The sequence below is a fragment of the Choloepus didactylus genome, chromosome 9, assembly GCF_015220235.1.
Source record: "Choloepus didactylus isolate mChoDid1 chromosome 9, mChoDid1.pri, whole genome shotgun sequence".
In the NCBI taxonomy this organism is placed as follows: domain Eukaryota; kingdom Metazoa; phylum Chordata; class Mammalia; order Pilosa; family Megalonychidae; genus Choloepus; species Choloepus didactylus.
In genome coordinates this window covers 108811026-108825454 of record NC_051315.1, presented here as the reverse complement: position 1 = coordinate 108825454, position 14429 = coordinate 108811026, and the positions used below count along the sequence as shown (strand labels likewise).

At 49.4% G+C, this 14429-nt stretch overlaps 1 non-coding gene across 1 annotated transcript; it reads right to left on the bottom strand.

The window, feature by feature from the left end:
* Positions 1-721: 721 nt before the first annotated feature.
* LOC119545041 lies at positions 722-860 on the bottom strand. The gene has a single exon (XR_005219021.1). It is a non-coding gene; the product is annotated as a small nucleolar RNA SNORA76 (small nucleolar RNA).
* Between the last annotated feature and the right edge of the window lie 13569 nt (positions 861-14429).

Here is a 14429-nt window from a genome sequence, read left to right as displayed (position 1 = left end):
TGCAGCCCAAGAGGGCCATGCCAGTTCAAAGGCCAAAGAAGACAACAAGCATTTTCTGACACATGAACTTTTGTTTAGGGCTTACTTACAGGGTGAGAAGTTGTGGAGAGATCATGACGGCTCTCTCAGGCCAGGCAGGCATCACATTCGCAGGGAAGATGACCGAGCGATGCAAGAAGGGCAGAAAGGTCTTCCTAAGGGTGGGGGGAGCATAGATGCAGGAAATAGGTCATTCTGACCTGGGGGGTGGTGCAGCAAGGACTAGACTAACACTTGAACAATTGTATTTTGCTCTTTTTGTGAGACTAAGAGCCTCTCACTTCCTGCCTGCTTGCATAAAGTTACATTTTAAGGTCAATTTACCCTTTTTCTCTTTACTGGCTTAGAAAGACAATAGATTAAACATTCAGCTGCCTAGGTCATGCAGACTGCTGTGAACCAAAGATCTGTAGGCCTGTTTTGCTCAGGCCACAGGTTGCCACAGGGGGTAATCTAGGGCTCAGGTTGCTTGTTCCATTCACACAGAGATCACTGTCCTGTGCTACCTGATGTCCAATGCCAGAAAACCATTGTTTCATATATTTATCCGATTTGTAGTTGTTTGAAGCTGGAGGGTAAGCCCAGTTCCTGCATCTCCATCTTGTCCAGAAGCAGAATTCCTAATCTTTTCTTTCTTTTTTCTTTTCTTTTTTTTTTTTTTTTTTTTTTCCTTTCTGGGCCACCTTTTTGCTCACAGATGGGGATTGCTTGCAAAATCCTCAAGTAGGGGTGCACCACTCCAGTTCTGCACAAATCGATCTGGTGCTGCAGTTTAACCCTGGGCGCCATGCGCAGGCGCGGCAGGGGCTCAGAGGCAGCTCAGCTTGATTGTCTTCATAGGAACACGTGAAATATTTTCTAAATATTGTTGGAATGTGAACAACTAATAAAAGCATATTTATTTGTCTTCTGTTTTCCCCTCAGGGTGTAATGTAGTCATCGCATCCCGTAAATTTAATAGATTAAAATCTGCTGCAGACGAGTTGAGGGCCAGTCTGCCTTCCGGCAGTGAGGTTCAAGTTACTCCGATACAGTGCAACATCCGTAAAGAAGAGGAGGTAACGCTAATATATCTACATCATGTATTCATTCCATTTAATTTACAGTAATGGTTCCTAAAAGGACTGTGCCTCAGGTTCTCCTTTGCAGCTGTCTTAGACGAGGGTCACTAGAAGAAGAAAATTCCTACACAAAGGATTTATTGAGTGAATGGCTTCAAGAGAAGGGAAGGAAGAGAAGCAGGACAGGGAAGAGAAGCAAGGATGTGGTTTCAGCTAAAGACCACCTTTTGTGCCTTTTAAAACCTTCTTTAAGGTATTGCTTAGCTACAGCATCATTATATTTTATGTTGAGCTGGGAGTTTAAAAATTAATACAACTGAGGCCTGCCCCACTTAGGGGTAGATCCAGGCCCTTGGATCTATCTTGTTAAAATTACAGATTTAGCTTTATGAATGTGGGTATTAGAAACCGGTAAAGTATTCATTGGTATAGGATTTTTCAGGTTTATTCACTGCTGACTTCCTGCTCATTGGTTGTGGTACACAGTTTCTGCTTCATTGTATGAAATTGCTATCTGCCCTAGAACAAGTAAGCTGTCCAAGTAGCAAGTTAAGTTGTTAACTAGTTTTCTTTTTTTTTTTTAATTTAATTTTATTGAGATTGTTGACATACCATACACTCATCCAAAGATCCAAAGTGCACAATCAATTGCCCATGGTACCATCATACAACTGTGCATCCAGCACCACAATTTTTTTTTAATTTTTAGGACATTTTCATTACTTTAGAAAAGAAATAAAGACAAAAAAAGAAAACTCAAATCCTCCGTTAACCCTAACCACTCCCCACCTCCATTATTGACTCATAGTATGCGTATAGTACATTTGTTACTGTAGATGAAAGAATGTTAAAATGCTACTAACTGTGGTACATAGTTTGCAATAGGTATATTTTTCCCTCTATACCCCTCTATTACTAACTTCTAGTTATAGTGTCATACATTTGTTCTAGTTCATGAAAGAGATTTCCAGTATTTGTACAGTTAATCACGGACATTATCCACCACAGGATTCACTGCTTTATACATTCAGATATTTTAACCTCCAACTTTCCTTCTGGTGACATACATGACTCTAAGCTTCCCGTGTCCACCGCATTCACACACCATTCAGCACTGTTAGTTACTCTCACAGTAACATTCTACCATCACCTCTATCCACTTCCAAACACTTAAGTTCACCCTCGTTGAACATTCTGCTCATAATAAACAACTGCTCCCCATTCTTTACCCTCATTCTATATCCTGGTAACTTATATTTCATGTCTATGAGTTTACATATTCTAATCAGTTCATATCAGTGAGGCCATACAATATTTGTCCTTATGTGTCTTATTTCACTCAATATAGTGCCCTCAAGTTTTCTTTATCAACCCGTTTTTTTTTTTTTAATACGGTTTTGTTCACACACCATACTTTCCGTCCTAGGTAAACAACCAATGGTTCCCTGTATAGTCATGTATTTATGTATTCACCACTGTCACCACTATCTATATAAGGACATCTCCATTTCTTCCACAAAGAAGGAGTATTGCTGACAGGGCGGTGCAGGAATGAGACACGGACACAAAGTTAAGAGTTAAGGGAGCAGGGGGCCCACTGCATCTCGTGCTAAGTGGACAACAATGCAGCCTTGCTCCAGCTATTTATTTCAGAAGATCAGGTGTATATGCTAAAGGTGCTCAGGTGGGGGAGAGCCCACCAGATATCTATGTTTACATCAGTTGTATTTACATCAGGTGCATACAATCTAGGTTTAAGACAATGGTAGTCACAAGACACATCTTTACAGGGCAGGCCTGCATGGCATCTATGCAGGCCTGTGGCTCAGCATTCTGAGCCACCACCCCAGATATGCCTCAGGCAACATGGAAGACTCAGTTCCCCACAAAGGAGGAAGAGTCAAAGAAGGTAGAGTGATAAAAGAGAAAAGAAAAGAAAAGAAAAGAAACGATTGCTAAAAAGCAACAAAAGGAAATACAGAATTAAACTAAAGTTGTCCGGCGCTGCCCCGCTCGGTCCCCGGTTCCCGGCCGGCGAGGGGAAACAGGGAAGGAGAGAGAGAGATGCAGACTGCGCGAACTAACCTGGTCATGAATCACGACTCGAACCACACGGCAGTTGTGAAAGCAAGCCCTTTACTACAGCTAGATGAACATTCTGTGTTACTGGTTCCCACACGGGGCACGGCGCCTCGTGGGAGAGCAGCCTCGATGTGGCCGTCAGGCACGGCTCCTTGTGGGCTGTCTCACCCTACCCCGTCCGGGTAAGACCTTTTATACACAATTAACAACCAATAAGCTTCTAGGCTAGTATCGCGTATACAGGATTTCGATTGGTAGGAGCGGGTGGCGGATACATGCGTCACTATGCGGAAACAGGATGCAGGCGCCATCTTGGCTCACTCGATGGGCGGGGGTAACTCTAGAGCAGGCTGCAGCGCATACGCTAGGCCCGATTCGGGAGGCGGCTTTCCACATCTCCCCCTTTCTTATTTATTTTTGACCCAGTGTCTCCAGTGATGAGCGTGCTCCCGTGAACCCAAATGGTTCACAACCTCTTTGGTGCTTTGGGGAGTCTGGACTAGGCCTCAGCCATCCAGCGGCGGAGCCTCTAGCACCAACCAGAATGCTCACGTCATATGGAGACCGGAGAGTCCGTAAGCTGGAAGCAACGTGACTCTCCCTGCAGTGCTTTGCCTGGCAACTGGGGAACAACGACGGGGGCAGGAACAGCAGTAACCAGAGTCGGGGGTGTCACTAGGTGTCTCTGTGCAATGGCTAGGGTCCAGTCTGGCCACAACTAGGACTCTGCCCTAGAGACCCACCTGAGACAAAATTATGACTACTGGTGTCGCCTTTTACACCCGAGAAACAGCCATGCGATTCGCTACAAATTTTGCTCCAAAGCGCCCCACCTGAGGCGACCAGGAAGGGGTATGGTTAATAAATCGGTCACTATCGGGGGTAACAGAGGTGGGAGTCATAGCCATCATAGTGGTAACACGCAATTGCTGCTGCGCTTGAAACAGGCGTTCTAGCAAACATTTAACAACGACTAATCCCACCAATAATCCCACTGCAATGAGGATCCAATTAGTTAAATTGGGCCAAGAGAACCAGGAAGAAACACTGTGCAATAGTTTCTGTAGAACCTCGCCTAACCCGGAGAGATCGACTTTAACGGGTTTTAACTTGATCCCCCCAATTGTGTCTAAACTAGATTCCACCTGTTGGGAGAGATTAACAAATTCAGGAAAATATGACCTTTTCAGCCAATCAGAGACTCTGGAAATGCTTCCGGTCACGTTGGCCCTGACAGGAGTGACACAGAGTTTAACCGTAAGCCACCGGGTGTCACATGTTTGCTGAAGCACTCTCCAGAGTCCATCTATTTCCAGTCCAAGTTCATCTATCTCCGCTTGGAGTTTCTGAATGGCCTGGAAATTTAAGTTCAGCATCTGATTGTGGCGGCGTAGCACGTCTCGGGTAAGGTTGACCAAGCCATTTACCGTTTCCATCGTTATGGCGAGCTGCCGATCTGTCCATGCTTGTAGCACAGCCTGCCCGATCGTTGGGACAAACAAAGAGGAAGCTACACTGGCAGCATTCGATAGCCATTCTTTTATGCCTCTTGGACGCCTAGACTTAGAGAAGGGGATATTGTTAAGTGAAAACAACTTGAGAAACAGGGCCAACCCAGTCGGTTGCCTTGACGGGGAGCCAGACATAACTTGGGCGATACACTAGGATAGCGGGGCGGCGAGGCATCCGGGTCTTTGGAACGGTTACAGACTGTAGGAGCAAGCCCTGGAAGGAAAAGGCACCTTTGAGTCTCCTTTTTACTCAAGATCCCTTCACAAGACTGGCGGCTCTTCCCTGTAACGTTAAGAAATTCAAGCAAGACTCCCTTACTTAACTCGCCATTACCAGTTTCACAAGTAGCATTCGCCGCAACTATGGTGTTGACAACCTTGACAGAGAGGTTAGCAAAAGAGAGGATCAGTGTGTCATTGGTGAGGGGGAAGGACTCGTTGAAGCTTGTGGAGGGTCAGAAGGCAGGTGGTGGAGACCTAGAGACAGGGTACGAGTGAAAAACACAGGAGAGGCGGGAGACCCAGCAGAGAATGGGGCCAGGGTCGGGGGATGATGCCACAGGCCCCAAAGACCACTCTCCTGCGCTACCACAGTTCCACTAAAAAGAAAAAGGCAGATTAGAAGGATTGCTATAGGAGAGCAAAGAACAGAGTTACCGATCCTCTTTTTGGGCAACCGCGGGGTGGTCAGTCCTACTATTATCGTCTTGTCGGTCGTCGCCATCATCAGCAGGGTCGGAGGCTTGGTCTAATGGTTCAGGTTGTATATTCGTTGGCGTTTCTGACAGCTGTTCCTTGGCTTCTTCAGGTGATGTCACGGTTCTCACCAGTCTTTCCGGAACCCACACTGGTTGACGTCCTGGTTCCTGGGGAAAAACACAAACAGAGCCTCTGGCCCAGCTGAGCACCGGGTCAGGGCCTTTCCACTGCCCCGACAGGACATCCTTCCAACGGACTAGACCTCTATGCGGAGGACTCGGGGTGGTGTGTTGCAGGGCAGGTGTCATTCCTTGTGAATTTTCGTTTAAAAAATTATATGTGAGCAAGGCTACAGACAGTCGAGCTTTTGGGGACAGGCCGTGGCCTATACCCTCTTTCTGTTTTTTAAGCAAGTCTTTGAGAGATCTGTGCGCTCTTTCAATGATTCCTTGCCCCTGAGGGTTATAGGGGATGCCATGTTTTAATTGGACATCCATGTTGTCACAAAATTTTTGGAAGGATTTACTAGTGTAGGCAGGCCCGTTATCCGTCTTTAACGTCTTTGGCTTACCCCAAGCTGCCCATGCAGCAAGGCAGTGTGCAATGACGTGGGAGACTCTTTCTCCTGGTTCAGCAGAGGCAAATAAAACTTGGGAGCATGTGTCCACCGACACATGTAAGTACTTGATCTTACCATACTCTGAATGATGAGTGACATCCATCTGCCAAGTATCCCCTGGGGTGAGACCCCTAGGGTTGACCCCAACCGAGGGGACTGCTCTCTGCTCTGCACAATTGTTGCAGGCTCGGACAATATCTCGAGCAGCTGCACGTGGTATGCTGAACCGCTTAGCTAGGGTACCTGCATTGATGTGAAACTTGGCATGGAATTCTCGGGCTTGTTGATACGGTACCAGCGTCGGAAAGATGTGCAGCTGTCGAGTGGCTACATCTGCGCTATGGTTCCCCTGGGCCATAGGGCCAGGCAAACCTGTGTGGGCTCTAATATGGGTTATGTAAAAAGGGTGTTGCCTGGTCCATATAACCTCCTGTAGTTTGGCAAAGAACGTCCTTACTGTAGAGGAATGTTTAACAGTGCCCACCGTTTCTAAAATTTGTACAGAGTTCACAACATAAGCAGAATCCGAGACGACATTTAAGGGCTCGGAAAGGCTTTCCAGGACTGCAATGATAACCTGCAGTTCTACCCATTGAGGCTTTTGTGGTTGGAAGAGCACTGTTTTAGGAGTGTCCCCCTCCACACAATACGCCCCTGTTCCAGAGCTGGAGCCGTCCGTGTATACGGTGGGGGCGCCTGCTAGTGGCCTAGGAGAGGTTACTTTGGGAAAAATCACTGGGTGCCGGGTGACAAACTGCAAGAGAGGAGCCTTAGGGAACTGATTGTTAATGGGACCAAAAAATGTACACCGGAGAATGGCCCATTGATCTATGCATCCGGTAAGTATCTCAAGCTGCTGGGAAGAATAAGGCACCCTGAGATTTTTGGGCTGCTGACCGAAATGCTGCACAGCCCTTTTAATGCATTCTAGGGCCAAGTCTGCAACCGCTGTAGGATAGTGCTCTAGGACTTTTTTGGGGGAAACTCCAGGGTGGACCCAGAGCAGCGGCCCCCGCTGCCACAGTACCGCAGTGGGCTGTAATTCTGTCGGCAGCACGCAGGCTTCAAAAGGCTCATCAGGGTCTATTCTCTTCAATGCAGCGCCACTGAGCGCCTGTTCCACCTGGCATAGTGCTCGCCTTGCCTCTGGAGTGAAGCTTCGAGGTGAGTTTATATTAGAATCCCCCTTCAACAGGTCGAACAAAGGTGTTAGTTTGACATTGGGTATTTTTAGGTATGGACGGATCCAATTGATATCCCCCATGAGTTTTTGTAGATCATTGAGAGTGTGTATATTGTCTAGCCTGAGAGACACCTTTTGGGGGGAAACATGAGTGGGTGCGACTTTCGCCCCCAGGAAAGTGGTAATGTCAGTCATTTGGATTTTTTCAGGGGCAATCTCTAGGTTAGCTTCTCTAAGACTAAGGACTAAATGTGACAAAACTGTTTTAAGAAGATCTGTGTCTCTATGGGCTAAGAGAATGTCATCCATATAATGGATGATTTTCACTTGAGGGAACTGCTGCCGAGTGCTAGCTAGCTTCGCAGCGACATACAGCTGGCACATGGTAGGACTATTAGCCATGCCTTGGGGCAGGACTGTCCATTCAAAGCGTTGACAGGGCTCCTCTTGATTACTAGAGGGCACAGTAAAGGCAAACTTAGGGGTGTCTTCAGGGTGGAGCGGAATAGAAAAGAAGCAATCTTTCAGATCTATGATGAAAATCGACCAGTGCTCCGGTAATGCCGAGAGGAGGGGCAGTCCCATCTGAACGGGCCCTAAAGGCTCCATGCAATCGTTAATAGCTCTTAGATCATGTAGCAGTCTCCATTTACCAGATTTCTTTTTTATTACGAATATAGGGGTGTTCCACGGTGACGTGGAAGGGGCGATATGGCCCTTTTCTAGTTGTTCTGATACTAGGGCGTGCAACGCTGCAAGTTTTTCCTGTGGCAAGGGCCACTGAGGCACCCACACCGGAGCCTCGGTTTTCCATTTTAGTTTTATAGGTGTGGGTGGGAATCTCTCCTCAGTGGCCCCTATGAAAAACCCAAGCCTCGTCTGTCAGACTTGGGGGCAGCTTGTATAGGCTCCGCACGTCCGTGCAGTGAAGCTCCTAAACCCTTGCCGGGGGTATACCCCATTTCTTTTAGCAGTCGCTTAGAGGTTGGGGAGTAGCCGCTAATTAAAGTAACGTCCATTTGGGTCAGAATGTCTCTTCCCCACAAAGACACAGGCAGGGCTAATACATAAGGCTGGAAACTGCCTTGGTGTCCTTCTTCATCGGCCCAATGAAGGGCAGCTGCACTGAGCATGGGCGCTGAAATTTGGCCTATTCCTCTAATGGGCTCTTCCGCCCTGCTCGTTGGCCAGGTGGGGGGCCATTCTTGTTGTCTTATGATAGACCGATCGGCCCCTGTATCGAGCAGGCCCAAGAAAGATCTGCCTTGCACCTTAATGGTTAGCATAGGTCGAGACTCCAGGGACATATGGAGTCCCTCAAAAATCGCTCCACTGGATCCGAACCCTTTTTCCCCTCTCTGTCTGATTCTGCTTGGAAAGACTGCATGTAAGCTGGGTAAGAGCAGGAGCTGCGCCAGCTTATCACCTTCTGCAATGACTAAGGTGCCCCGCTGAGATTGAACCATAACTTGGGCACGGCCTGTGAAATCTGAATCTACAAGTCCTGGTATAACTGTTAATCCTTTCAGGGCCGTGGATGCTCTTCCCAATATGAGCCCTACAGTACCAGCCGGTAAGGGCCCCTTGAAGGAGGTCCCTACTAACTGGACACCCATGGAGGGGGTTAGTACGAGTCTGGAGGTGGCACAGAGGTCCAGTCCTGCTGAGCCGGGGGACGCACGAATTTGATCGGATCCTGTGTTGTCGAATGGCATGCAAGGGGGTCCTGAGGGCCTGTATACTCGGGCGGGGGGTACGGCAAAGGTTGCCCCTCCCCTGACCGACCCATCGGGGTTTCCGGGTCTGGCAGCAAAGGATAATTACATTTACTGGGCATGGCCACTAGAGGGAGCTCTCGGCAAGGTCCTTTGGTGGGACCGCCCAAGGCGTCAGTTGGGAGCTGGGGTGTCCCTGGGGGTGCAGCGGTAGACATTGGCGGGGCGGAAGGCCGCACGGGTGTGGCGGGAGGCTCCTCCCACTCAATTAGCGGGGATGCTTCCGCCTTCTCGTCAGTATCGCTATCTGACTCTGAGTCAGAGTCACTGGACTCCGGCGGTTTGCCCTTACAGGAGCCGTCCGCTGACGAAACTGACTGGGTTTCTTGGAGCGCGCACCGTGCTTCTTGCAAGACAGAGGACGGGCTTAGGCCGGTAGCCGATTCTAGTTCAAGGACCGCACGGACGGTCTCCCATATGGGTACTAGAATCGGGTCCATACACACGCCCGTCTGGCGCGCTCGGTCTATGTCGCGACCGAGCTTCATCCAAGAGGGTAGGCTAAGGCTGCCGGTGCAGGCAAACCAAGGGGCAAAAGTATCAACATCATCAAGAAAACGCTGAAGGGAGCTTTTCCTGACCGAGATACCCCGTTGTTTCAAAAGGTTCTTTAAGGGAGCTAAGAGAGGTGAACTTCCGGACTGCCCCATGATTGCAGTCGGCACTATACTTCAGTCACTCGGAGAGCTCTTCCGAGTCCCCCGGGGTCACCTGAAAACCCACGGGCCCTAACTATCATGTAATAAGACGCACTCACCTTCTCGCGTTGATCAGGCGCGGGAAGTCCGCCGTAAGCTCGACGCGCAGCGCTGCTCTCCTCACAGAGGGACCGTCGAGAGCGAGGCAGGAGGAGGAGCTTCCCCGTACGGGCCACCACTTGTCCGGCGCTGCCCCGCTCGGTCCCCGGTTCCCGGCCGGCGAGGGGAAACAGGGAAGGAGAGAGAGAGATGCAGACTGCGCGAACTAACCTGGTCATGAATCACGACTCGAACCACACGGCAGTTGTGAAAGCAAGCCCTTTACTACAGCTAGATGAACATTCTGTGTTACTGGTTCCCACACGGGGCACGGCGCCTCGTGGGAGAGCAGCCTCGATGTGGCCGTCAGGCACGGCTCCTTGTGGGCTGTCTCACCCTACCCCGTCCGGGTAAGACCTTTTATACACAATTAACAACCAATAAGCTTCTAGGCTAGTATCGCGTATACAGGATTTCGATTGGTAGGAGCGGGTGGCGGATACATGCGTCACTATGCGGAAACAGGATGCAGGCGCCATCTTGGCTCACTCGATGGGCGGGGGTAACTCTAGAGCAGGCTGCAGCGCATACGCTAGGCCCGATTCGGGAGGCGGCTTTCCACATCTCCCCCTTTCTTATTTATTTTTGACCCAGTGTCTCCAGTGATGAGCGTGCTCCCGTGAACCCAAATGGTTCACAACCTCTTTGGTGCTTTGGGGAGTCTGGACTAGGCCTCAGCCATCCAGCGGCGGAGCCTCTAGCACCAACCAGAATGCTCACGTCATATGGAGACCGGAGAGTCCGTAAGCTGGAAGCAACGTGACTCTCCCTGCAGTGCTTTGCCTGGCAACTGGGGAACAACGACGGGGGCAGGAACAGCAGTAACCAGAGTCGGGGGTGTCACTAGGTGTCTCTGTGCAATGGCTAGGGTCCAGTCTGGCCACAACTAGGACTCTGCCCTAGAGACCCACCTGAGACAAAATTATGACTACTGGTGTCGCCTTTTACACCCGAGAAACAGCCATGCGATTCGCTACAAATTTTGCTCCAAAGCGCCCCACCTGAGGCGACCAGGAAGGGGTATGGTTAATAAATCGGTCACTATCGGGGGTAACAGAGGTGGGAGTCATAGCCATCATAGTGGTAACACGCAATTGCTGCTGCGCTTGAAACAGGCGTTCTAGCAAACATTTAACAACGACTAATCCCACCAATAATCCCACTGCAATGAGGATCCAATTAGTTAAATTGGGCCAAGAGAACCAGGAAGAAACACTGTGCAATAGTTTCTGTAGAACCTCGCCTAACCCGGAGAGATCGACTTTAACGGGTTTTAACTTGATCCCCCCAATTGTGTCTAAACTAGATTCCACCTGTTGGGAGAGATTAACAAATTCAGGAAAATATGACCTTTTCAGCCAATCAGAGACTCTGGAAATGCTTCCGGTCACGTTGGCCCTGACAGGAGTGACACAGAGTTTAACCGTAAGCCACCGGGTGTCACATGTTTGCTGAAGCACTCTCCAGAGTCCATCTATTTCCAGTCCAAGTTCATCTATCTCCGCTTGGAGTTTCTGAATGGCCTGGAAATTTAAGTTCAGCATCTGATTGTGGCGGCGTAGCACGTCTCGGGTAAGGTTGACCAAGCCATTTACCGTTTCCATCGTTATGGCGAGCTGCCGATCTGTCCATGCTTGTAGCACAGCCTGCCCGATCGTTGGGACAAACAAAGAGGAAGCTACACTGGCAGCATTCGATAGCCATTCTTTTATGCCTCTTGGACGCCTAGACTTAGAGAAGGGGATATTGTTAAGTGAAAACAACTTGAGAAACAGGGCCAACCCAGTCGGTTGCCTTGACGGGGAGCCAGACATAACTTGGGCGATACACTAGGATAGCGGGGCGGCGAGGCATCTGGGTCTTTGGAACGGTTACAGACTGTAGGAGCAAGCCCTGGAAGGAAAAGGCACCTTTGAGTCTCCTTTTTACTCAAGATCCCTTCACAAGACTGGCGGCTCTTCCCTGTAACGTTAAGAAATTCAAGCAAGACTCCCTTACTTAACTCGCCATTACCAGTTTCACAAGTAGCATTCGCCGCAACTATGGTGTTGACAACCTTGACAGAGAGGTTAGCAAAAGAGAGGATCAGTGTGTCATTGGTGAGGGGGAAGGACTCGTTGAAGCTTGTGGAGGGTCAGAAGGCAGGTGGTGGAGACCTAGAGACAGGGTACGAGTGAAAAACACAGGAGAGGCGGGAGACCCAGCAGAGAATGGGGCCAGGGTCGGGGGATGATGCCACAGGCCCCAAAGACCACTCTCCTGCGCTACCACAGTTCCACTAAAAAGAAAAAGGCAGATTAGAAGGATTGCTATAGGAGAGCAAAGAACAGAGTTACCGATCCTCTTTTTGGGCAACCGCGGGGTGGTCAGTCCTACTATTATCGTCTTGTCGGTCGTCGCCATCATCAGCAGGGTCGGAGGCTTGGTCTAATGGTTCAGGTTGTATATTCGTTGGCGTTTCTGACAGCTGTTCCTTGGCTTCTTCAGGTGATGTCACGGTTCTCACCAGTCTTTCCGGAACCCACACTGGTTGACGTCCTGGTTCCTGGGGAAAAACACAAACAGAGCCTCTGGCCCAGCTGAGCACCGGGTCAGGGCCTTTCCACTGCCCCGACAGGACATCCTTCCAACGGACTAGACCTCTATGCGGAGGACTCGGGGTGGTGTGTTGCAGGGCAGGTGTCATTCCTTGTGAATTTTCGTTTAAAAAATTATATGTGAGCAAGGCTACAGACAGTCGAGCTTTTGGGGACAGGCCGTGGCCTATACCCTCTTTCTGTTTTTTAAGCAAGTCTTTGAGAGATCTGTGCGCTCTTTCAATGATTCCTTGCCCCTGAGGGTTATAGGGGATGCCATGTTTTAATTGGACATCCATGTTGTCACAAAATTTTTGGAAGGATTTACTAGTGTAGGCAGGCCCGTTATCCGTCTTTAACGTCTTTGGCTTACCCCAAGCTGCCCATGCAGCAAGGCAGTGTGCAATGACGTGGGAGACTCTTTCTCCTGGTTCAGCAGAGGCAAATAAAACTTGGGAGCATGTGTCCACCGACACATGTAAGTACTTGATCTTACCATACTCTGAATGATGAGTGACATCCATCTGCCAAGTATCCCCTGGGGTGAGACCCCTAGGGTTGACCCCAACCGAGGGGACTGCTCTCTGCTCTGCACAATTGTTGCAGGCTCGGACAATATCTCGAGCAGCTGCACGTGGTATGCTGAACCGCTTAGCTAGGGTACCTGCATTGATGTGAAACTTGGCATGGAATTCTCGGGCTTGTTGATACGGTACCAGCGTCGGAAAGATGTGCAGCTGTCGAGTGGCTACATCTGCGCTATGGTTCCCCTGGGCCATAGGGCCAGGCAAACCTGTGTGGGCTCTAATATGGGTTATGTAAAAAGGGTGTTGCCTGGTCCATATAACCTCCTGTAGTTTGGCAAAGAACGTCCTTACTGTAGAGGAATGTTTAACAGTGCCCACCGTTTCTAAAATTTGTACAGAGTTCACAACATAAGCAGAATCCGAGACGACATTTAAGGGCTCGGAAAGGCTTTCCAGGACTGCAATGATAACCTGCAGTTCTACCCATTGAGGCTTTTGTGGTTGGAAGAGCACTGTTTTAGGAGTGTCCCCCTCCACACAATACGCCCCTGTTCCAGAGCTGGAGCCGTCCGTGTATACGGTGGGGGCGCCTGCTAGTGGCCTAGGAGAGGTTACTTTGGGAAAAATCACTGGGTGCCGGGTGACAAACTGCAAGAGAGGAGCCTTAGGGAACTGATTGTTAATGGGACCAAGAAATGTACACCGGAGAATGGCCCATTGATCTATGCATCCGGTGAGTATCTCAAGCTGCTGGGAAGAATAAGGCACCCTGAGATTTTTGGGCTGCTGACCGAAATGCTGCACAGCCCTTTTAATGCATTCTAGGGCCAAGTCTGCAACCGCTGTAGGATAGTGCTCTAGGACTTTTTTGGGGGAAACTCCAGGGTGGACCCAGAGCAGCGGCCCCCGCTGCCACAGTACCGCAGTGGGCTGTAATTCTGTCGGCAGCACGCAGGCTTCAAAAGGCTCATCAGGGTCTATTCTCTTCAATGCAGCGCCACTGAGCGCCTGTTCCACCTGGCATAGTGCTCGCCTTGCCTCTGGAGTGAAGCTTCGAGGTGAGTTTATATTAGAATCCCCCTTCAACAGGTCGAACAAAGGTGTTAGTTTGACATTGGGTATTTTTAGGTATGGACGGATCCAATTGATATCCCCCATGAGTTTTTGTAGATCATTGAGAGTGTGTATATTGTCTAGCCTGAGAGACACCTTTTGGGGGGAAACATGAGTGGGTGCGACTTTCGCCCCCAGGAAAGTGGTAATGTCAGTCATTTGGATTTTTTCAGGGGCAATCTCTAGGTTAGCTTCTCTAAGACTAAGGACTAAATGTGACAAAACTGTTTTAAGAAGATCTGTGTCTCTATGGGCTAAGAGAATGTCATCCATATAATGGATGATTTTCACTTGAGGGAACTGCTGCCGAGTGCTAGCTAGCTTCGCAGCGACATACAGCTGGCACATGGTAGGACTATTAGCCATGCCTTGGGGCAGGACTGTCCATTCAAAGCGTTGACAGGGCTCCTCTTGATTACTAGAGGGCACAGTAAAGGCAAACTTAGG